The 20,900-nt window shown below is 43.8% G+C and overlaps 9 non-coding genes and 15 pseudogenes across 9 annotated transcripts; all 24 read left to right on the forward strand.

The window, feature by feature from the left end:
* Window positions 1-4,110: 4,110 nt before the first annotated feature.
* On the forward strand, window positions 4,111-4,229 carry LOC147265143 (5S ribosomal RNA). The gene has a single exon (XR_015115476.1). It is a non-coding gene; the product is annotated as a 5S ribosomal RNA (ribosomal RNA).
* A 311-nt stretch (window positions 4,230-4,540) lies between these two features.
* Window positions 4,541-4,659, forward strand: LOC147265144 (5S ribosomal RNA). Its single transcript, XR_015115569.1, has one exon. It is a non-coding gene; the product is annotated as a 5S ribosomal RNA (ribosomal RNA).
* Window positions 4,660-4,970: 311 nt separating this feature from the next.
* On the forward strand, window positions 4,971-5,089 carry LOC147265145 (5S ribosomal RNA; annotated as a pseudogene).
* Window positions 5,090-5,399: 310 nt separating this feature from the next.
* LOC147265146 (5S ribosomal RNA) lies at window positions 5,400-5,518 on the forward strand (annotated as a pseudogene).
* A 311-nt stretch (window positions 5,519-5,829) lies between these two features.
* LOC147265147 (5S ribosomal RNA) lies at window positions 5,830-5,938 on the forward strand (annotated as a pseudogene).
* A 310-nt stretch (window positions 5,939-6,248) lies between these two features.
* On the forward strand, window positions 6,249-6,367 carry LOC147265148 (5S ribosomal RNA). The gene has a single exon (XR_015113778.1). It is a non-coding gene; the product is annotated as a 5S ribosomal RNA (ribosomal RNA).
* Window positions 6,368-6,677: 310 nt separating this feature from the next.
* LOC147265149 (5S ribosomal RNA) lies at window positions 6,678-6,796 on the forward strand (annotated as a pseudogene).
* Window positions 6,797-7,106: 310 nt separating this feature from the next.
* LOC147265150 (5S ribosomal RNA) lies at window positions 7,107-7,225 on the forward strand (annotated as a pseudogene).
* A 312-nt stretch (window positions 7,226-7,537) lies between these two features.
* Window positions 7,538-7,646, forward strand: LOC147265151 (5S ribosomal RNA; annotated as a pseudogene).
* A 310-nt stretch (window positions 7,647-7,956) lies between these two features.
* On the forward strand, window positions 7,957-8,075 carry LOC147265152 (5S ribosomal RNA). Its single transcript, XR_015115492.1, has one exon. It is a non-coding gene; the product is annotated as a 5S ribosomal RNA (ribosomal RNA).
* Window positions 8,076-8,385: 310 nt separating this feature from the next.
* On the forward strand, window positions 8,386-8,504 carry LOC147265153 (5S ribosomal RNA; annotated as a pseudogene).
* Window positions 8,505-8,815: 311 nt separating this feature from the next.
* Window positions 8,816-8,934, forward strand: LOC147265154 (5S ribosomal RNA). Its single transcript, XR_015115570.1, has one exon. It is a non-coding gene; the product is annotated as a 5S ribosomal RNA (ribosomal RNA).
* Window positions 8,935-9,245: 311 nt separating this feature from the next.
* Window positions 9,246-9,364, forward strand: LOC147265155 (5S ribosomal RNA; annotated as a pseudogene).
* Window positions 9,365-9,674: 310 nt separating this feature from the next.
* On the forward strand, window positions 9,675-9,793 carry LOC147265156 (5S ribosomal RNA; annotated as a pseudogene).
* A 311-nt stretch (window positions 9,794-10,104) lies between these two features.
* Window positions 10,105-10,213, forward strand: LOC147265157 (5S ribosomal RNA; annotated as a pseudogene).
* Window positions 10,214-10,523: 310 nt separating this feature from the next.
* On the forward strand, window positions 10,524-10,642 carry LOC147265158 (5S ribosomal RNA). The gene has a single exon (XR_015113789.1). It is a non-coding gene; the product is annotated as a 5S ribosomal RNA (ribosomal RNA).
* Window positions 10,643-10,952: 310 nt separating this feature from the next.
* Window positions 10,953-11,071, forward strand: LOC147265159 (5S ribosomal RNA; annotated as a pseudogene).
* A 311-nt stretch (window positions 11,072-11,382) lies between these two features.
* LOC147265160 (5S ribosomal RNA) lies at window positions 11,383-11,491 on the forward strand (annotated as a pseudogene).
* Window positions 11,492-11,801: 310 nt separating this feature from the next.
* LOC147265161 (5S ribosomal RNA) lies at window positions 11,802-11,920 on the forward strand. The gene has a single exon (XR_015113801.1). It is a non-coding gene; the product is annotated as a 5S ribosomal RNA (ribosomal RNA).
* Window positions 11,921-12,230: 310 nt separating this feature from the next.
* LOC147265162 (5S ribosomal RNA) lies at window positions 12,231-12,349 on the forward strand (annotated as a pseudogene).
* A 6,986-nt stretch (window positions 12,350-19,335) lies between these two features.
* LOC147265163 (5S ribosomal RNA) lies at window positions 19,336-19,454 on the forward strand. The gene has a single exon (XR_015115436.1). It is a non-coding gene; the product is annotated as a 5S ribosomal RNA (ribosomal RNA).
* A 310-nt stretch (window positions 19,455-19,764) lies between these two features.
* Window positions 19,765-19,883, forward strand: LOC147265164 (5S ribosomal RNA; annotated as a pseudogene).
* A 310-nt stretch (window positions 19,884-20,193) lies between these two features.
* On the forward strand, window positions 20,194-20,312 carry LOC147265165 (5S ribosomal RNA). Its single transcript, XR_015114743.1, has one exon. It is a non-coding gene; the product is annotated as a 5S ribosomal RNA (ribosomal RNA).
* Window positions 20,313-20,622: 310 nt separating this feature from the next.
* Window positions 20,623-20,741, forward strand: LOC147265166 (5S ribosomal RNA; annotated as a pseudogene).
* Window positions 20,742-20,900: the final 159 nt, after the last annotated feature.

A 20,900-nucleotide genomic window follows, 5' to 3' on the forward strand; every position in this document is an offset into this window, starting at 1 on the left:
CCGGAGCATCTAGCAAAGCAGGGTAGTCTGGCAAGACAGCGCCCGGTAGCAAAGCAGCAGCTAGTTCTTCCTCAGTGTCACGGCTCACCAGCTGTGCCAATCAGGTGTAGATCGCACGCATGCAGAGCAAAGGGTTTCACAGCTAGTATGCTGTGGCAAACAGCCTCTGCACGTCAGATCGGGGGGGGGGGGGGGTTTCCCCACTAGCGGCGATTAAGGGACCGTGTCCCAAAAGCCGGACGCCTACAATTAAACACGTGAACATGAAAAACGTGCATGATCAGCATGCAACACGAGCTAAAGGGAGCTACTGCTACATACCAGCACAGACGGTGGCGAGAAGGCAGGCGTGAGGCGATCAGAGGCGGAAGCGATGTGACCAGGAAGTGGGAGGACCCCGAACCCCAAGAGCAAGAGATTGACCAGGTAGATGCTGCCCCTATTTATAGAGCAGCGCCACACACTGGTTGGCTAATGATGGTACAAGCCAAGTCAGGCATCACCAACCAGTCTCACTGCTAGGATGGGACCTCTCATCCTGCCACATTTGCATTGATAATTACACTCGGTGCACATCATGCTAGCCAGATTTAGCAGCTAGCCAAAATGTTGAAAATGCTTGCAAATTAATCCAAAAAACACAGAGAGTCGACTTTACTTTTTACATCTCGAGCCTCCACAAATTAATGTGTGCGACATCTGTATTTTGCCTGTGAATTCATGAAGCTTTCTGATAGTCTGAACCATTTTACAGTACACACAATATACGTGTCACACAACAGTTAAGTCGGTTCATATTAAGATGAGTGCACACTGACTGTGTTTACATGCAATTACGTTCCTCCATCTTGTGCTAGGCTACTGCTCTGGCATGAGTCTGTCTGATGGCATGATTACAGTGTAGTTAAGGCCATAGAGCAGAAGCTGTGGTTGTATTTGTTTAAAAAAGAGTGGTTTTAGCATCGTTCAAGTGCCTGCTCATTTGTGTTGATTTTTCTTTGTCTCTGATATTGCCTACAGATGCAGGAGCCTTTTTTCCAGCTGCCCTGATCCTAGTAAGTACTTGCCTGTCCATCACATTTCACAGTTAATCAGTTATTTTTTCAGACCTCAAACATTGAAATAGACAACTATGTTATCTGGTCAAAGAAGCTGTTTTTTTCTTCTTCTTCTTCTCTTCTCTTTTCTCCCTGTTTTCTTGGATCTCCAACACTACATCTACATGTATATATTTGATGGCTTATAATGTCTCATTCATCTGAGTGAGTTCCAACACTCCTTTTTTAGGCGCTTCATTGGAATAAATCCTGAGAGTGTCTGCATGTTTTCCCTGTGCTGGTTCTCTCCAGGTACTCCAGCTTCCTTCCACAGTCCAAAGACATGCAAATGGAAATGCAACTCTAAATTGACCGTAGGTATGGCTGTGAGTGTGAATGGTTGTCTGTCAATATTTGTTGGCTGCGGTGGACTGCGATGGACCACTGACCTGTCCAAGGTAATGTCCCCTCTGGGATAGGCTCCAGACCCACCCAGTGACCCTTAACAGGATAAGCGGAAAAAATGGATGGGTGGATGGATGGATGGACGGATGGATAGATGGATGGATGGATTGATGGATAGATGGGTGGGTGATCACTCACAGGACTGTGAGTCTCTCACTCTGACCGCTTCATGCTATGGGACTTACACTGACGTAACCTGATTAGCTCAGTCAGTCGAGCATGAGACTCTTAGTCTCAGGGTTGTTGGTTCAAGCTCCATGTTGGGTGTTGATCTTAAACACCACTGCTTGTCCTCTCAGTTTTGAAAGCTTTGTTTGTAAATTGTCAGAAAAATCAGTGAATAAACAATACAAACTTAGGCTTTGTCAGAAATTCCATGCTTCCAAACTAACCAATATGAAAAAAACAAGAGGTGAGACTTTTTCATGCATTCGAAAAATTTGTATGCGCTTCATTGTATCCGCTTTCTATACTTCCATGCATCCCAGCTTATTTCTGTTAAGGGTTGCAGGGGGAGGCTGGAGCCTTTCCCAGTGGCTTTCAGGTGAGAGGCAGGTTTCACCCTGGACAGGTAGCCAGTCCATTGCAGACAGAATACCCACGCAGGCACGGAGAGAACATGCACACACCACACAGAAAGAACCTGTGCTCGAGCCAGGACTTGAACTTGCTTTTAGGCGACACTGTTAACCACGGTACCACCGTGCCACCCATTGACTGTAACACATTGTAAACAATATACACTCTTGTTATCATACAACACGTAGCCCTGTAAAAAAAATCAAATAAATTACATAGCATAAAAAGCATAAAAGATGTGTTAAAAAGTTCAAAAATAAATAGAGTTCATAATCGTTAAAATTGGTTATAATGTGAGCAGGTTGAAAGCATAAATATAATATGTAACATTTAAAAAGTAAAACTATTTACAGTTAAAAAATAAATTCATATAAAGGTCTTTAAGTTCTCTGAGTCTGGAAAAGATCAGTGATCTGAGAATAAGGAGAGGGGAAGAAGCCGTGTTTATATATAACCTCAATTGTTACCTGTCAATCACTTCATTCCTGTTTTATCTTTGGGTGTATTCAGACCGCAAAAGCCAATCAGAGGAAAGTTCCTGTGTAAGGGGTGGGACTAGTGGCGCAGGTTTGTGAGGTGAGTAGTTAGCGCGCATGGGGAGAGAAACAGAGGCAATGATCAGAGAGTTAAGAGGGGAGGCATCATTTGTGTGGAGAGCATTTAAGTTTATTTTGGAGGTCGACGACTGGTGGTCCTGATGTAAACTTCTGTGTGACCTTCGAGAGGTGAATATTTATGCCTGTATTTGCGCTTTATCTAACTGTTATAGTGAAAAGAGACTGGATGTGTACATGGTTAGCGACGTGCTAGCTAGGGATATCATTCCGTGCTAATGTGCATGCAAATCGTAGCTTTAGCGTTGTAATATTTTTGGAGCGAAAGTAAAGGTAATGCGAATTCGACACGAGATAATGTTTGATAATTGTGGCTAAATTAAGATAATATGCTTGAAGGAGACGGACACTGGAGAGAGAGAGACGGGTTTCCATCTGATGGCTCTGCTGTTCTGCTGTGCCCTGTCCTGCTGTGTTTTCTTCTTCGTGACTTTCGCTGTCCCGCCATTGCGTGTGAGTGTTTGGATTGTGACTGCCACCACCATTGCCATTACCATTCAGACTGTCATCCTCCATTCCCGTTCTCCCCCTTCTAATAAAACCCTGGATTTGTGAGGACTAACATACACATGCACTTGCTTTTATTGTGTGCTCAGCTGCGAGTGAAGCGGCCATTACAGTTGTGAAGCCCCGACCGCACACGAGCTTCAATAAACAGGCCTGAAACAGGTAAAAATCAAATTAAAGGTTTTTCATATGAATGTGTGTGTGCCCACAGGTAAAATATTGAGTTTTAGTTGTTGTAAATTAAAGAATACCGTTTTAGAAAGTAACTTAAGGATTCTGAAAGGGATTAAATATGATGTATATAAAAAAAAAAGAAAAGGGTTATCTTTTGTAGAGGAAACTGTTTTTTCCTTACAATTGAGGTGTTAAGGATGAATTGAGGGTATTTTATGTTAAACTATCTAACTAAAAAAGATTTTTATTTTTAGTGGAACGAAAGCTCAGAACCAAGAAAGACACTGTTTGTTTTGTTTTGAAAATCCTCTTACTCATTGTTAATAATTTTGTTCATTGTATTTTTATAATACGAAAATATATTCAATTTTTATTTCATCCATCTCCGTGAACAAGTACCTGTGAAGGATCAATTTGAAATTCTTTTGACTTCAGCTTGAGGAAAGGGCAGCTTTGAGTCTTTGGGGACCAGCATGAGCGACCTTCCCTCACACACCTTTTCTTGAAGCGCCTTTCTGCAGCTTTGAAATGGAATGTCATGCAGCGTGTAATTTGAAGTAGACAGATGGCAGATGCAGTACTTTTCTCCAGATGACATCAACATTCTTTTCTTTGTATTGACAGGACACCTATTTGGCATGTGAAAAGACCGTGAGGCTTTTGCACATCACTTTTTTTCTGAGGTTGTAAAGTGAGTGAAATGGATATAGAGCCCATGTGTGTCAGAGTCAAGGGCTTACGGTCATACCACTCTGAACACGCCCGATCTCGTCTGATCTCGGAAGCTAAGCAGGGTCGGGCCTGGTTAGTACTTGGATGGGAGACCGCCTGGGAATACCAGGTGCTGTAAGCTTTTTTGTTTCTTTGTGAGGAAAGGGCAGCTTTGAGTCTTTGGGGACCAGCATGAGCGAGCTTCCCTCACACACCTTTTCTTGAAGTGCCTTTCTGCAGCTTTGAAATGGAATGTCATGCAGCGTGTAATTTGAAGTAGACAGATTGCAGATGCAGTACTTTTCTCTCGATGACATTAATATTCTTTTCGTTGTATTGACAGGACACCTATTTGGCGTGTGAAAAGACCCTGAGGCTTTTGCGCATCACTTTTTTTCTGAGGTTGTAAAGTGAGTGAAATGGATATAGAGCCCATGTGTTTCAGAGTCAAGGGCTTACGGCCATACCACTCTGAACATGCCCGATCTCGTCTGATCTCGGAAGCTAAGCAGGGTCGGGCCTGGTTAGTACTTGGATGGGAGACCGCCTGGGAATACCAGGTGCTGTAAGCTTTTTTGTTTCATTGTGAGGAAAGGGCAGCTTTGAGTCTTTGGGGACCAGCATGAGCGAGCTTCCCTCACACACCTTTTCTTGAAGCGCCTTTCTGCAGCTTTGAAATTGAATTTCATGCAGTGTGTAATTTGAAGTAGACAGATGGCAGATGCAGTACTTTTCTCTGGATGACATCAACATTCTTTTCGTTGTATTGACAGGACACCTATTTGGCGTGTGAAAAGACCCTGAGGCTGTTGCACATCACTTATTTTCTGAGGTTGTAAAGTGAATGAAAAGGATATAGAGCCCATGTGTGTCAGAGTCAAGGGCTTACGGCCATACCACTCTGAACACGCCCGATGTCGTCTGATCTTGGAAGCTAAGAAGGGTCGGGCCTGGTTAGTACTTGGATGGGAGACCGCCTGGGAATACCATGTGCTGTAAGCTTTTTTGTTTCATTGTGAGGAAAGGACAGCTTTGAGTCTTTGGGGACCAGCATGAGCGACCTACCCTCACACACCTTTTCTTGAAGCGCCCTCCGCAGCTTCGGAATGGAATGTCATGAAGTGTGTAATTTGAAGTAGACGGATGGCAGATGCAGTACTTTTCTCTCAATGAAATCAACATTCTTTTCGTTGTATTGACAGGACACCTATTTGGCGTGTGAAAAGACCGTGAGTCTGTTGCACATCACTTTTTTTCTGAGGTTGTAAAGTGAGTGAAATGGATATAGAGCCCATGTGTGTCAGAGTCAAGGGCTTACGGCCATACCACTCTGAACACGCCCGATCTCGTCTGACCTCGGAAGCTAAGTAGGGTCGGGCCTGGTAAATACTTGGATGGGAGACTGCCTGGGAATACCAGGTGCTGTAAGGTTTTTTTTTTCTTTGTGAGGAAAGGGCAGCTTTGAGTCTTTGGGGACCAGCATGAGCGAGCTTCCCTTACACACCTTTTCTTGAAGCGCCCTCCGCAGCTTTGGAATGGAATTTCATGCAGTGTGTAATTTGAAGTAGACAGATGGCAGATGCAGTACTTTTCTCTCAATGAAATCAACATTCTTTTCGTTGTATTGACAGGACACCTATTTGGCGTGTGAAAAGACCGTGAGGCTGTTGCGCATCACTTTTTTTTCTGAGGTTGTAAAGTGAGTGAAATGAATATGGAGCCCATGTGTGTCAGAGTCAAGGGCTTACGGCCATACCACTCTGAACACGCCTGATCTCGGAAGCTAAGCAGGGTCGGGCCTGGTTAGTACTTGGATGGGAGACCGCCTGGGAATACCAGGTGCTGTAAGCTTTTTTGTTTCTTTGTGAGGAAAGGGCAGCTTTGAGTCTTTGGGGACCAGCATGAGCGAGCTTCCCTCACACACCTTTTCTTGAAGCGCCCTCCGCAGCTTTGGAATGGAATGTCATGAAGTGTGTAATTTGAAGTAGACAGATGGCAGATGCAATACTTTTCTCTCAATGAAATCAACATTCTTTTCGTTGTATTGACAGGACACCTATTTGGCGTGTGAAAAGACCGTGAGGCTGTTGCACATCACTTTTTTTCTGAGGTTGTAAAGTGAGTGAAATGGATATAGAGCCCATGTGTGTCAGAGTCAAGGGCTTACGGCCATACCACTCTGAACACGCCCGATCTCGTCTGATCTCGGAAGCTAAGCAGGGTCGGGCCTGGTTAGTACTTGGATGGGAGACCGCCTGGGAATACCAGGTGCTGTAAGCTTTTTTGTTTCTTTGTGAGGAAAGGGCAGCTTTGAGTCTTTGGGGATCAGCTTGAGCGAGCTTCCCTCACACACCTTTTCTTGAAGCGCCCTCTGCAGCTTTGGAATTGAATTTCATGCAGTGTGTAATTTGAAGTAGACAGATGGCAGATGCAGTACTTTTCTCTAGATGATATCAACATTCTTTTCGTTGTAATGACAGGACACCTATTTGGCGTGTGAAAAGACCGTGAGGCTGTTGCACATCACTTATTTTCTGAGGTTGGAAAGTGAATGAAAAGGATATAGAGCCCATGTGTGTCAGAGTCAAGGGCTTATGGCCATACCACTCTGAACACGCCCGATGTCGTCTGATCTTGGAAGCTTAGCATGGTCGGGCCTGGTTAGTACTTGGATGGGAGACCGCCTGGGAATACCAGGTGCTGTAAGCTTTTTTGGTTCTTTGTGAGGAAAGGGCAGCTTTGAGTCTTTGGGGACCAGCATGAGCGACCTTCCCTCACACACCTTTTCTTGAAGCGCCCTCCGCAGCTTTGGAATTGAATTTCATGCAGTGTGTAATTTGAAGTAGACAGATGGCAGATGCAGTACTTTTCTCTCAATGAAATCAACATTCTTTTCGTTGTATTGACAGGACACCTATTTGGCGTGTGAAAAGACCGTGAGTCTGTTGCACATCACTTTTTTTCTGAGGTTGTAAAGTGAGTGAAATGGATATAGAGCCCATGTGTGTCAGAGTCAAGGGCTTACGGCCATACCACTCTGAACACACCTGATCTCGTCTGACCTCGGAAGCTAAGTAGGGTCGGGCCTGGTAAATACTTGGATGGGAGACTGCCTGGGAATACCAGGTGCTGTAAGGTTTTTTTTTTTCTTTGTGAGGAAAGGGCAGCTTTGAGTCTTTGGGGACCAGCATGAGCGAGCTTCCCTGACACACCTTTTCTTGAAGCGCCCTCCGCAGCTTTGGAATGGTATTTCATGCAGTGTGTAATTTGAAGTAGACAGATGGCAGATGCAGTACTTTTCTCTCAATGAAATCAACATTCTTTTCGTTGTATTGACAGGACACCTATTTGGCGTGTGAAAAGACCGTGAGGCTGTTGCGCATCACTTTTTTTTCTGAGGTTGTAAAGTGAGTGAAATGAATATAGAGCCCATGTGTGTCAGAGTCAAGGGCTTACGGCCATACCACTCTGAACACGCCTGATCTCGGAAGCTAAGCAGGGTCGGGCCTGGTTAGTACTTGGATGGGAGACCGCCTGGGAATACCAGGTGCTGTAAGCTTTTTTGTTTCTTTGTGAGGAAAGGGCAGCTTTGAGTCTTTGGGGACCAGCATGAGCGAGCTTCCCTCACACACCTTTTCTTGAAGCGCCCTCCGCTGCTTTGGAATGGAATGTCATGAAGTGTGTAATTTGAAGTAGACAGATGGCAGATGCAATACTTTTCTCTCAATGAAATCAACATTCTTTTCGTTGTATTGACAGGACACCTATTTGGCGTGTGAAAAGACCGTGAGGCTGTTGCACATCACTTTTTTTCTGAGGTTGTAAAGTGAGTGAAATGGATATAGAGCCCATGTGTGTCAGAGTCAAGGGCTTACGGCCATACCACTCTGAACACGCCCGATCTCGTCTGATCTCGGAAGGTAAGCAGGGTCGGGCCTGGTTAGTACTTGGATGGGAGACCGCCTGGGAATACCAGGTGCTGTAAGCTTTTTTGTTTCTTTGTGAGGAAAGGGCAGCTTTGAGTCTTTGGGGATCAGCTTGAGCGACCTTCCCTCACACACCTTTTCTTGAAGCGCCCTCTGCAGCTTTGGAATTGAATTTCATGCAGTGTGTAATTTGAAGTAGACAGATGGCAGATGCAGTACTTTTCTCTAGATGATATCAACATTCTTTTCGTTGTAATGACAGGACACCTATTTGGCGTGTGAAAAGACCGTGAGGCTGTTGCACATCACTTATTTTCTGAGGTTGGAAAGTGAATGAAAAGGATATAGAGCCCATGTGTGTCAGAGTCAAGGGCTTATGGCCATACCACTCTGAACACGCCCAATGTCGTCTGATCTTGGAAGCTTAGCATGGTCGGGCCTGGTTAGTACTTGGATGGGAGACCGCCTGGGAATACCAGGTGCTGTAAGCTTTTTTGGTTCTTTGTGAGGAAAGGGCAGCTTTGAGTCTTTGGGGACCAGCATGAGCGACCTTCCCTCACACACCTTTTCTTGAAGTGCCTTTCTGCAGCTTTGAAATGGAATGTCATGCAGCGTGTAATTTGAAGTAGACAGATTGCAGATGCAGTACTTTTCTCTCGATGACATTAATATTCTTTTCGTTGTATTGACAGGACACCTATTTGGCGTGTGAAAAGACCCTGAGGCTTTTGCGCATCACTTTTTTTCTGAGGTTGTAAAGTGAGTGAAATGGATATAGAGCCCATGTGTTTCAGAGTCAAGGGCTTACGGCCATACCACTCTGAACATGCCCGATCTCGTCTGATCTCGGAAGCTAAGCAGGGTCGGGCCTGGTTAGTACTTGGATGGGAGACCGCCTGGGAATACCAGGTGCTGTAAGCTTTTTTGTTTCATTGTGAGGAAAGGGCAGCTTTGAGTCTTTGGGGACCAGCATGAGCGAGCTTCCCTCACACACCTTTTCTTGAAGCGCCTTTCTGCAGCTTTGAAATTGAATTTCATGCAGTGTGTAATTTGAAGTAGACAGATGGCAGATGCAGTACTTTTCTCTGGATGACATCAACATTCTTTTCGTTGTATTGACAGGACACCTATTTGGCGTGTGAAAAGACCCTGAGGCTGTTGCACATCACTTATTTTCTGAGGTTGTAAAGTGAATGAAAAGGATATAGAGCCCATGTGTGTCAGAGTCAAGGGCTTACGGCCATACCACTCTGAACACGCCCGATGTCGTCTGATCTTGGAAGCTAAGAAGGGTCGGGCCTGGTTAGTACTTGGATGGGAGACCGCCTGGGAATACCATGTGCTGTAAGCTTTTTTGTTTCATTGTGAGGAAAGGACAGCTTTGAGTCTTTGGGGACCAGCATGAGCGACCTACCCTCACACACCTTTTCTTGAAGCGCCCTCCGCAGCTTCGGAATGGAATGTCATGAAGTGTGTAATTTGAAGTAGACGGATGGCAGATGCAGTACTTTTCTCTCAATGAAATCAACATTCTTTTCGTTGTATTGACAGGACACCTATTTGGCGTGTGAAAAGACCGTGAGTCTGTTGCACATCACTTTTTTTCTGAGGTTGTAAAGTGAGTGAAATGGATATAGAGCACATGTGTGTCAGAGTCAAGGGCTTCCGGCCATACCACTCTGAACACGCCCGATCTCGTCTGACCTCGGAAGCTAAGTAGGGTCGGGCCTGGTAAATACTTGGATGGGAGACTGCCTGGGAATACCAGGTGCTGTAAGGTTTTTTTTTTCTTTGTGAGGAAAGGGCAGCTTTGAGTCTTTGGGGACCAGCATGAGCGAGCTTCCCTTACACACCTTTTCTTGAAGCGCCCTCCGCAGCTTTGGAATGGAATTTCATGCAGTGTGTAATTTGAAGTAGACAGATGGCAGATGCAGTACTTTTCTCTCAATGAAATCAACATTCTTTTCGTTGCATTGACAGGACACCTATTTGGCGTGTGAAAAGACCGTGAGGCTGTTGCGCATCACTTTTTTTTCTGAGGTTGTAAAGTGAGTGAAATGAATATAGAGCCCATGTGTGTCAGAGTCAAGGGCTTACGGCCATACCACTCTGAACACGCCTGATCTCGGAAGCTAAGCAGGGTCGGGCCTGGTTAGTACTTGGATGGGAGACCGCCTGGGAATACCAGGTGCTGTAAGCTTTTTTGTTTCTTTGTGAGGAAAGGGCAGCTTTGAGTCTTTGGGGACCAGCATGAGCGAGCTTCCCTCACACACCTTTTCTTGAAGCGCCCTCCGCAGCTTTGGAATGGAATGTCATGAAGTGTGTAATTTGAAGTAGACAGATGGCAGATGCAATACTTTTCTCTCAATGAAATCAACATTCTTTTCGTTGTATTGACAGGACACCTATTTGGCGTGTGAAAAGACCGTGAGGCTGTTGCACATCACTTTTTTTCTGAGGTTGTAAAGTGAGTGAAATGGATATAGAGCCCATGTGTGTCAGAGTCAAGGGCTTACGGCCATACCACTCTGAACACGCCCGATCTCGTCTGATCTCGGAAGCTAAGCAGGGTCGGGCCTGGTTAGTACTTGGATGGGAGACCGCCTGGGAATACCAGGTGCTGTAAGCTTTTTTGTTTCTTTGTGAGGAAAGGGCAGCTTTGAGTCTTTGGGGATCAGCTTGAGCGACCTTCCCTCACACACCTTTTCTTGAAGCGCCCTCTGCAGCTTTGGAATTGAATTTCATGCAGTGTGTAATTTGAAGTAGACAGATGGCAGATGCAGTACTTTTCTCTAGATGATATCAACATTCTTTTCGTTGTAATGACAGGACACCTATTTGGCGTGTGAAAAGACCGTGAGGCTGTTGCACATCACTTATTTTCTGAGGTTGGAAAGTGAATGAAAAGGATATAGAGCCCATGTGTGTCAGAGTCAAGGGCTTATGGCCATACCACTCTGAACACGCCTGATCTCGTCTGACCTCGGAAGCTAAGTAGGGTCGGGCCTGGTAAATACTTGGATGGGAGACTGCCTGGGAATACCAGGTGCTGTAAGGTTTTTTTTTTCTTTGTGAGGAAAGGGCAGCTTTGAGTCTTTGGGGACCAGCATGAGCGAGCTTCCCTGACACACCTTTTCTTGAAGCGCCCTCCGCAGCTTTGGAATGGAATTTCATGCAGTGTGTAATTTGAAGTAGACAGATGGCAGATGCAGTACTTTTCTCTCAATGAAATCAACATTCTTTTCGTTGTATTGACAGGACACCTATTTGGCGTGTGAAAAGACCGTGAGGCTGTTGCGCATCACTTTTTTTTCTGAGGTTGTAAAGTGAGTGAAATGAATATAGAGCCCATGTGTGTCAGAGTCAAGGGCTTACGGCCATACCACTCTGAACACGCCTGATCTCGGAAGCTAAGCAGGGTCGGGCCTGGTTAGTACTTGGATGGGAGACCGCCTGGGAATACCAGGTGCTGTAAGCTTTTTTGTTTCTTTGTGAGGAAAGGGCAGCTTTGAGTCTTTGGGGACCAGCATGAGCGAGCTTCCCTCACACACCTTTTCTTGAAGCGCCCTCCGCTGCTTTGGAATGGAATGTCATGAAGTGTGTAATTTGAAGTAGACAGATGGCAGATGCAATACTTTTCTCTCAATGAAATCAACATTCTTTTCGTTGTATTGACAGGACACCTATTTGGCGTGTGAAAAGACCGTGAGGCTGTTGCACATCACTTTTTTTCTGAGGTTGTAAAGTGAGTGAAATGGATATAGAGCCCATGTGTGTCAGAGTCAAGGGCTTACGGCCATACCACTCTGAACACGCCCGATCTCGTCTGATCTCGGAAGCTAAGCAGGGTCGGGCCTGGTTAGTACTTGGATGGGAGACCGCCTGGGAATACCAGGTGCTGTAAGCTTTTTTGTTTCTTTGTGAGGAAAGGGCAGCTTTGAGTCTTTGGGGATCAGCTTGAGCGAGCTTCCCTCACACACCTTTTCTTGAAGCGCCCTCTGCAGCTTTGGAATTGAATTTCATGCAGTGTGTAATTTGAAGTAGACAGATGGCAGATGCAGTACTTTTCTCTAGATGATATCAACATTCTTTTCGTTGTAATGACAGGACACCTATTTGGCGTGTGAAAAGACCGTGAGGCTGTTGCACATCACTTATTTTCTGAGGTTGTAAAGTGAATGAAAAGGATATAGAGCCCATGTGTGTCAGAGTCAAGGGCTTATGGCCATACCACTCTGAACACGCCCGATGTCGTCTGATCTTGGAAGCTTAGCATGGTCGGGCCTGGTTAGTACTTGGATGGGAGACCGCCTGGGAATACCAGGTGCTGTAAGCTTTTTTGGTTCTTTGTGAGGAAAGGGCAGCTTTGAGTCTTTGGGGACCAGCATGAGCGACCTTCCCTCACACACCTTTTCTTGAAGCGCCCTCCGCAGCTTTGGAATTGAATTTCATGCAGTGTGTAATTTGAAGTAGACAGATGGCAGATGCAGTACTTTTCTCTGGATGACATCAACATTCTTTTCTTTGTATTGACAGGACACCTATTTGGCGTGTGAAAAGACCTTGAGGCTTTTGCGCATCACTTTTTTTCTGAGGTTGTAAAGTGAGTGAAATGGATATAGAGCCCATGTGTGTCAGGGTCAAGGGCTTACGGCCATACCACTCTGAACACGCATGCGCCAATCAGACGGAACGCTGACAGCACGACACACGGAGGTCGCGGACTCCGCTTTTCCCATTTCTTTCGTTTTTTTTCAGCCTTTTTCATTGTTCTTCCTTTTTTTCCGTGCATTTTTGGTTCGTTTTTAGAGTGAACATTTTTTCCCCCCGACAGTTTTTATACTGATCGGGGGAGGTCAATTTGAGTTTTTTTTTCCTAATGGAAAACTTTCGGACGGACCAAATGGATTTGAACTCTGCAAACGGATTTCAGATTACGAGCATGGAAAACGGACTTGACATAAACGCACAAACAGGTGAAGAAAATGAAAAATGGTTGCTTGTTAAAAGAAACAATCAGAAACGAAACATGAAGAAGTCGGAAGGAAAACTGCCGGAGGGAAATGCGAGAGCGGCTTCCGCAGCGACAGCGGGGGAAAGACGGCGAGCAGCGGCTGATTCAGAGGAGATGTGTGGAAGGTGCGCTTGAGCCGGTCCACAGGCAACGAGAGCTGGTGGCCTGAAGAACAGAGCTGAAGACGTGGTTCTGAGAAGACCTGGGCAGCGAGGAGCTACTGGAGAGGCGACGGAGAGTGAGAGAGAATTGGTGGCGGAAAGAGATGCGGCGTCTGGTGGGGAAAGGCAGCTGCAGCAGCGACATGGAGCGGCGAAATCTGCGGGTGGCGACCACAAGTATGACAGAGAACTGACAGTCAGTGTCGAGGTAACTGGGCAGGATGAAGTCCCAGTTCTCGAATTAATGAGATGCATAAGAGCACTGTGTGGAGGTTTAATAGCCTGTAGGGCGACAGGGCCGCAGAAATATGAAATTACCATGTCACACATCAAAGGGAAAGAGAGAATCCTAGATGGTTTCAAAATTGGGGACAACACAGTGCATGTCAAAGATCTGTGTAATGATGAACTCATGGTTTCTTTTTTAAGCTTACCAGCTTACATCAGAGATGAGGAAATTTTACAAAAGCTAGAAGGGTGGGGAGTCTCAGCTGCATCAACTATAAGGAGGAGGATGTGGCCGGGTACGCAAATTGCTGATGGGACGCGGTTTCTCAAAGTAAAATTTACAGACAAGGTCCAATCTCTGCCTTATTCAGCACGGTTTGACACAGCAATAGGACCGGAATATTTCAGGGTCATACATGATAGGCAGGCTAGGGTGTGTAGGATGTGCCTCCAGCCGGGGCACATCCTAAGGGACTGTCCTGAGTTCTCCTGCCATAAGTGTGGTGTCCAGGGGCATTATGCAAGGGAGTGCAACAGGAAACCTAATAAGATACAGAAATGTGAGGTGTGTTGGAACAAAATTGATGAATGTAATTGTAATTATAGTGATGAGGATATTGTGGTGGAATCTGGATCTGAGGAGCTGTACAGTGAGATGGAAGGTTTAAGTGAGGGAGGAACGGAGGATGAGGAGGAAGATGACGAGGTGGGTAGTGGCGCCGCCAAGCAGGCTGCCGGTGAGGGTTACGCCCTTCAGAGAACCCAGAGCCCTCCTAAAGTGGTGCAGAGCCCAGGCACAAGGCTTGGTTCAAGTCTGAATGACATGAGCACTGACTCAGGCCCACAGCAGAGAGGAAAGGATGGAGGAGGAAACGGGTCCGAAAAGGAGCCGGAGCCTTCTCAACTCCTGGAATCAATGGAGGTGGGGGATACCCCAGGAGAATTGCAGCCGGCGGCAGCCACATCCACCAGGGTACCTGCCTTAAATGTGCCCTCCACCTTCCCTCCTCAGAGTAGATCAAACAGTGACTCGGAAATGGACTTTGCCACAATAAAAAATATTCGGAAAAAGCACACCTCAATAAAAGATGCTGCGATGAAGAAAAAACAGAAGAAAGAAGGAGGGAGAGGTAAAAAATCTTGAGGGAAAATTGGCTGTTTAAAGGTTTTTTTGGTCTGACCATGTTTCTGCTGCACTCCCTTAATGTCAATGGACTCCGCACTTATGGCAGGATGACCGCCATTTTACTTAAAAGCAAGTGTGACATTCTCTGCTTACAGGAGACAAGGTGGGAAGGGGATAGCGTGGCGGCAGCAAGCAAAATGTGGGAAGGAGATGTCTTTTTTAGCAACGGCACAAGTAAATCTTGTGGCGTAGCTATTTTAGTAAAAACGACTATAATTACCAATAGCAAGTTAATATATCATGACAAGAAAGGTAGAATACTTATTATAGATGTTTGCATAAACAATAGAACATACAGAATTGTTAACATATATGCCAGTAACTGTGAAAAGGAAAGGAAAATGTTTCTAAATAGTATAAGCAGATGGATAGATCATAGAACCATAATAATAGGAGATTTCAATATCGCATTAACTAAGGATGATATATCAATTAACAATGTATACAAGAATGACACAAGCAGAACTGAGCTATATAATTTAATGAATATTCACAATTTGACAGATGTATGGAGAATTCACAACCCATTCAAGAAAGAGTACTCCAGAAGACAGGTTGTGCAGGGAAAAATGAAACAAGCCAGAATATATTTATGTCTAGCGGCCCCTGAAGCAACAAAACAGATCAATAAAATACAATATAATTATAACGCATGGAGTGATCACGCAACAATTGAGTGTTACTTGGGTGCTGCAGGAGGTTTCAGGGGGGGAGGTACCTGGTGCCTCAACTCCAGCCTCCTGGCAGATTCAACTTACGTTAAAAAAATCACAAAACTGCTTGATTATGCAAAAATTGAAATGAAAATAGAAAATAATTTTATAGAAAAGTGGGAAATTCTAAAGCAAAGAATTAAAAGAAGTAGTATAAATTATAGTAAAGAGAAAAAGTGGAGAGAGGAGCTGGAAGAAAATCGACTAAGAAAATTAATCAATCATGAAATAGCATTATTTGATAAAGAACCGAACAGAAACACAGAAAACTATGAATTATATAAAGCAAAACTAGGAAACATAGAAAAAATAAAATGCAGAGGTGCAATGATAAGAAGCAGAGTTAAAAATTTAGTAGAAGGAGAAAAATGCACCGCATATTTTTTGGGGCTCGAAAAGCAAAAACAAAACAAAACTATAATAGAAAAAATCAACGATATAACTGGAAAAGAATATGACGATCAAGAAAATATACTAAGAGTAACTACAGAGTTTTATAAAGAATTATTTGATAATGGATATAGCAATAGCGAAGAGGTAGACAAGTTGTTATCAAATATCCAAACTAGTATTTCAGTGGAGGATAAGGAATGGTCTGATGCACAAATTACTATTAATGAGATAAAGACGGCAATAGATAGCTTAAATAAAAACAAAAGTCCAGGGGTAGATGGTTTAACAGCAGAATTTTATATTTGTTTCAAAGAGCAGATAGCTCCCCTGTTGCTGTCATTGTACCACTCAATGGAACAGGAACAGAGAACATCCAATACATTCACTGCAGGAATAATTTCACTTATCTACAAAAATAAAGGTTCAAAACAGGATATAACAAACTATAGACCAATAAGTTTACTCAATACAGATTACAAGATACTGACCAAAACACTGGCAAACAGGCTTAAACTTACAATAGGAACCATTATTGGTAATACACAGGCATACGGCATACCAGATAGAGACATCATAGATACGATCCTTACAATAAAGGATACCGTCAGGACAATGGCAGCACAGGGGGGGTATCTGCTCGGAATTGATTTGGAGAAAGCGTTCGACAGAGTAGAACATCTTTTCTTATATAAAACTTTAAAAAGATTTGGATACGGTGAAGGCTTTATTAGATGGATTAAATTATTATACGATAACGCATACAGTCAAATAAAGATAAATGGACAACTAACAGCAAAGATCAAATTAAAAAGATCGGTAAGGCAAGGATGCCCGCTTTCGGCTCTTTTATACAGTATTGTTGCTGAGCCACTAGCTTTAAATATAATGAATGATAAGAATATTATAGGTATAAAAACATATAGAGACAAAGTCGTTAAAATAGCACAATTTGCGGATGATATCAATATAATGTTTAAAAATGAAGAAAATTTAAATTATATTATAAAACATCTAGAAAGATATGAAAAAGCATCAGGAGCTAAGGTTAACAGAAATAAGTCAGAAATGATGGAATTCGGTAAAAATAGTTTAAAAAATAATTGGGGTTTTAGCACTAAACAATACAGGAAAATACTGGGTGTATACATTGATAAAAATGAAGGGGAAGCCAGGGACTTAGGGTGAGGAGAGAACTTGTAAAAAAGGTAGAAAATACACTTAATTTATGGAGAAGTAGGGGTTTAAGCCTGAGAGGAAAGGTAATTGTCATCAATGCCTTAATACTGTCAAAAATTAATCATGTTTTGGGGGCCTGTGAGCTACCGCAGTGGGCACTAAATTCGCTCAATGAAGCGATCTCCTCCTTCCTTTGGAGGGGAAAGGGAAATTCGATCGCTCATCGGGTGATAATTGCTAATAAAAGGGAGGGGGGATTAGGACTAATTGACATCAGTGCAAAAAAAGATGCACTCAGGGCCAAATTAGTTAGAAATTTTCTCGATTGGAACAGGCAGTACCCCTGGGAGGACACAATGGCGGGCTACCTGGCTGAGTACGGGGAGGGGGAGAAACTCCCTCTTTATCACCTCCTTCCTGGGAAAAGCCATGGCTCGCTACCGATGTTCTACCAGGAGGTGCTAGAGGCATGGGGCAAATTCCTGCCCCACCTCAGGCCTAAGTGCAGTCAGAAAAGTCATGTGCTGCAGTTACCTTTTCTCGAAAGCATCTTTTTCAAACACAATGGTAGGACACTTAAATGCAGGGCACTTCAGCAACATAATATAACAAGGGTCGGTCAAGTGGTGGGGGAAAGGGGTCTGTTCAGTCTCAGGAAAGTCACAACCCAACTCAAAAAAACAGGGACACCGTGCAGAAAGGATTACCTAAATGGACTAGGTAACAAAATCAACAGAAACATAACCTCACTGTGGAGAAACTTAATCATCACGGACAAATCGAGAGCAGACCCCGAACTCCCACCGCTTGAGCTTGTCACACAGTACACAGGGAAAGAGCTGTCACAGGTGAAAACAAAGGACTGGTACACCATAGGGATTAACTCAATTAAACGCACTCCAAAAGCAGAAAAACACTGGGCACAATTATTCAAGGGAATACCGATAGGAAAAATCTGGCAAAACCTTAACATACCTTACATGGACAGCAATACTTTCAAGCTAGAATTCAATATTAGACACAGGAGAATTTTCACAGGAATCAAATTACACCAGATTAATAAGGAAAACTACAGTAGGACATGCCAAATCTGCAATAAAGAACCGGAAGACCAGGAGCATCTATTCATCAACTGCAAGGAATCGGATAAATTCAGGAATTTCATAAGGATGCTACTGCAAGAGCACTGCAATTTCAGTTTGACAGATGAAACACTATGGACATGGACTCTTCTCTTTGGTACAACACTGAAACAAAAGGATCAGAACAGGACTCTCATAAATACCATACTCACTTTTGCAAAAAAATCAATATGGACAACTAGAAACTACGCTCTCTATGAAAAGAAGAAAATAAACATATTTGGGGTTTTTTACACAACACTCTTGACGCACCTACAAATCTTACATGACATGGACAAGGATATTTTTGAAAACACTTTCTGCAGGAAAAACACATTTTTCAACATAGCAAATGGCAAAATTGAAATCAACAAGATTGACAATGGTATGTTTTCTCTTCAAATTCCCAGCTAAGTAGTCTCTTTTTTTATCAAGCAAAGTATTTTTCAAATTTAATAAAGGGGTGAGCAAATTGGGTGGTTTATGTTTTTGGTGTGTTTAACATTTCATTTTGATAAAATTTCATTTAAAAAAAAAATAAAATTTGTGTGTGTGACACTTCACGACAGGAATTTGTTCTTTTTAGTCCCATGAGTTTTTTTTGTCTCTCTTTAATTTTTATTTATCTTTTTTTGGAATGACCTGCATTGCTCCAGTGGCTGTAGGCACATAGTGTTGGTTTATTTGTCTAAATTTAACTTAATTTAAAAAAAAAAAAAAAAAAAAAAACTCTGATGGTGTTTTCATCAAGTTCGAGGTGTATCAAGGGTGGGGTTTTTTTTTGGTAAGATTTCTTTCCTGAAGGAATTTATTTTTTATATAATTGTTAAATTTTGTCATGTAAATAAGAATGTACAGTTGGTAAAAATGTATGATGTATTTTTGATAATAAAAGACAAAAAAAAAAAAAAAAAAAAAAAAAACACGCCCGATCTCGTCTGATCTCGGAAGCTAAGCAGGGTCGGGCCTGGTTAGTACTTGGATGGGAGACCGCCTGGGAATACCAGGTGCTGTAAGCTTTTTTGTTTCTTTGTGAGGAAAGGGCAGCTTTGAGTCTTTGGGGACCAGCATGAGCGAGCTTCCCTCATACACCTTTTCTTGAAGCGCCTTTCCGCAGCTTTGAAATTGAATGTCATGCAACGTGTAATTTGAAGTAGACAGATGGCAGATGCAGTACTTTTCTCTCAATGAAATCAACATTCTTTTCGTTGTATTGACAGGACACCTATTTGGCGTGTGAAAAGACCGTGAGGCTGTTGCACATCACTTTTTTTCTGAGGTTGTAAAGTGAGTGAAATGGATATAGAGCCCATGTGTGTCAGAGTCAAGGGCTTACGGCCATACCACTCTGAACACGCCCGATCTCGTTTGATCTCGGAAGCTAAGCAGGGTCGGGCCTGGTTAGTACTTGGATGGGAGACCGCCTGGGAATACCAGGTGCTGTAAGCTTTTTTGTTTCTTTGTGAGGAAAGGGCAGCTTTGAGTCTTTGGGGATCAGCATGAGCGACCTTCCCTCACACACCTTTTCTTGAAGCGCCCTCCGCAGCTTTGGAATTGAATTTCATGCAGTGTGTAATTTGAAGTAGACAGATGGCAGATGCAGTACTTTTCTCTGGATGACATCAACATTCTTTTCTTTGTATTGACAGGACACCTTTTTGGCGTGTGAAAAGACCCTGAGGCTGTTGCACATCACTTTTTTTCTGCGGTTGTAAAGTGAGTGAAATGGATATAGAGCCCATGTGTGTCAGAGGCAAGGGCTTACGGCCATACCACTCTGAACACGCCCGATCTAGTCTGATCTCGGAAGCTAAGCACGGTCGGGTATGGTTAGTACTTGGATGGGAGACCGCCTGGGAATACCAGGTGCTGTAAGCTTTTCTGTTTCATTGTGAGGAAAGGGCAGCTTTTAGTCTTTGGGGACCAGCATGAGCGACCTTCCCTCACACACCTTTTCTTGAAGCGCCCTCCGCAGCTTTGGAATTGAATTTCATGCAGTGTGTAATTTGAAGTAGACAGATGGCAGATGCAGTACTTTTCTCTGGATGACATCAACATTCTTTTCTTTGTATTGACAGGACACCTATTTGGCGTGTGAAAAGACCCTGAGGCTGTTGCACATCACTTTTTTTCTGAGGTTGTAAAGTGAATGAAAAGGATATAGAGCCCATGTGTGTCAGAGTCAAGGGCTTACGGCCATACCACTCTGAACACGCCCGATCTCGTCTGACCTCGGAAGCTTAGCATGGTCGGGCCTGGTTAGTACTTGGATGGGAGACCGCCTGGGAATACCAGGTGCTGTAAGCTTTTTTGTTTCTTTGTGAGGAAAGGGCAGCTTTGAGTCTTTGGGGACCAGCATGAGCGACCTTCCCTCACACACCTTTTCTTGAAGCGCCCTCCGCAGCTTCGGAATGGAATTTCATGCAGTGTGTAATTTGAAGTAGACAGATGGCAGATGCAGTACTTTTCTCTAGATGACATCAATATTCTTTTCGTTGTAATGACAGGACACCTATTTGGCGTGTGAAAAGACCGTGAGGCTGTTGCACATCACTTTTTTTCTGAGGTTGTAAAGTGAGTGAAATGGATATAGAGCCCATGTGTGTGAGAGTCAAGGGCTTACGGCCATACCACTCTGAACACGCCCGATGTCGTCTGATCTCGGAAGCTAAGCAGGGTCGGCCCTGGTTAGTACTTGGATGGGAGACTGCCTTGGAATACCAGGTGCTGTAAGCTTTTTTGTTTCATTGTGAGGAATGGTCAGCTTTGAGTCTTTGGGGACCAGCATGAGCGAGCTTCCCTCACACACCTTTTCTTGAAGCGCCTTTCCGCAGCTTTGAAATTGAATGTCATGCAACGTGTAATTTGAAGTAGTCAGATGGCAGATGCAGTACT

This window comes from Aulostomus chinensis, chromosome 4 (genome assembly GCF_037954235.1).
Source record: "Aulostomus chinensis isolate RoL2024-O1b breed Wild chromosome 4, RoL_Achi_v1.0, whole genome shotgun sequence".
Lineage (NCBI taxonomy): Eukaryota > Metazoa > Chordata > Actinopteri > Syngnathiformes > Aulostomidae > Aulostomus > Aulostomus chinensis.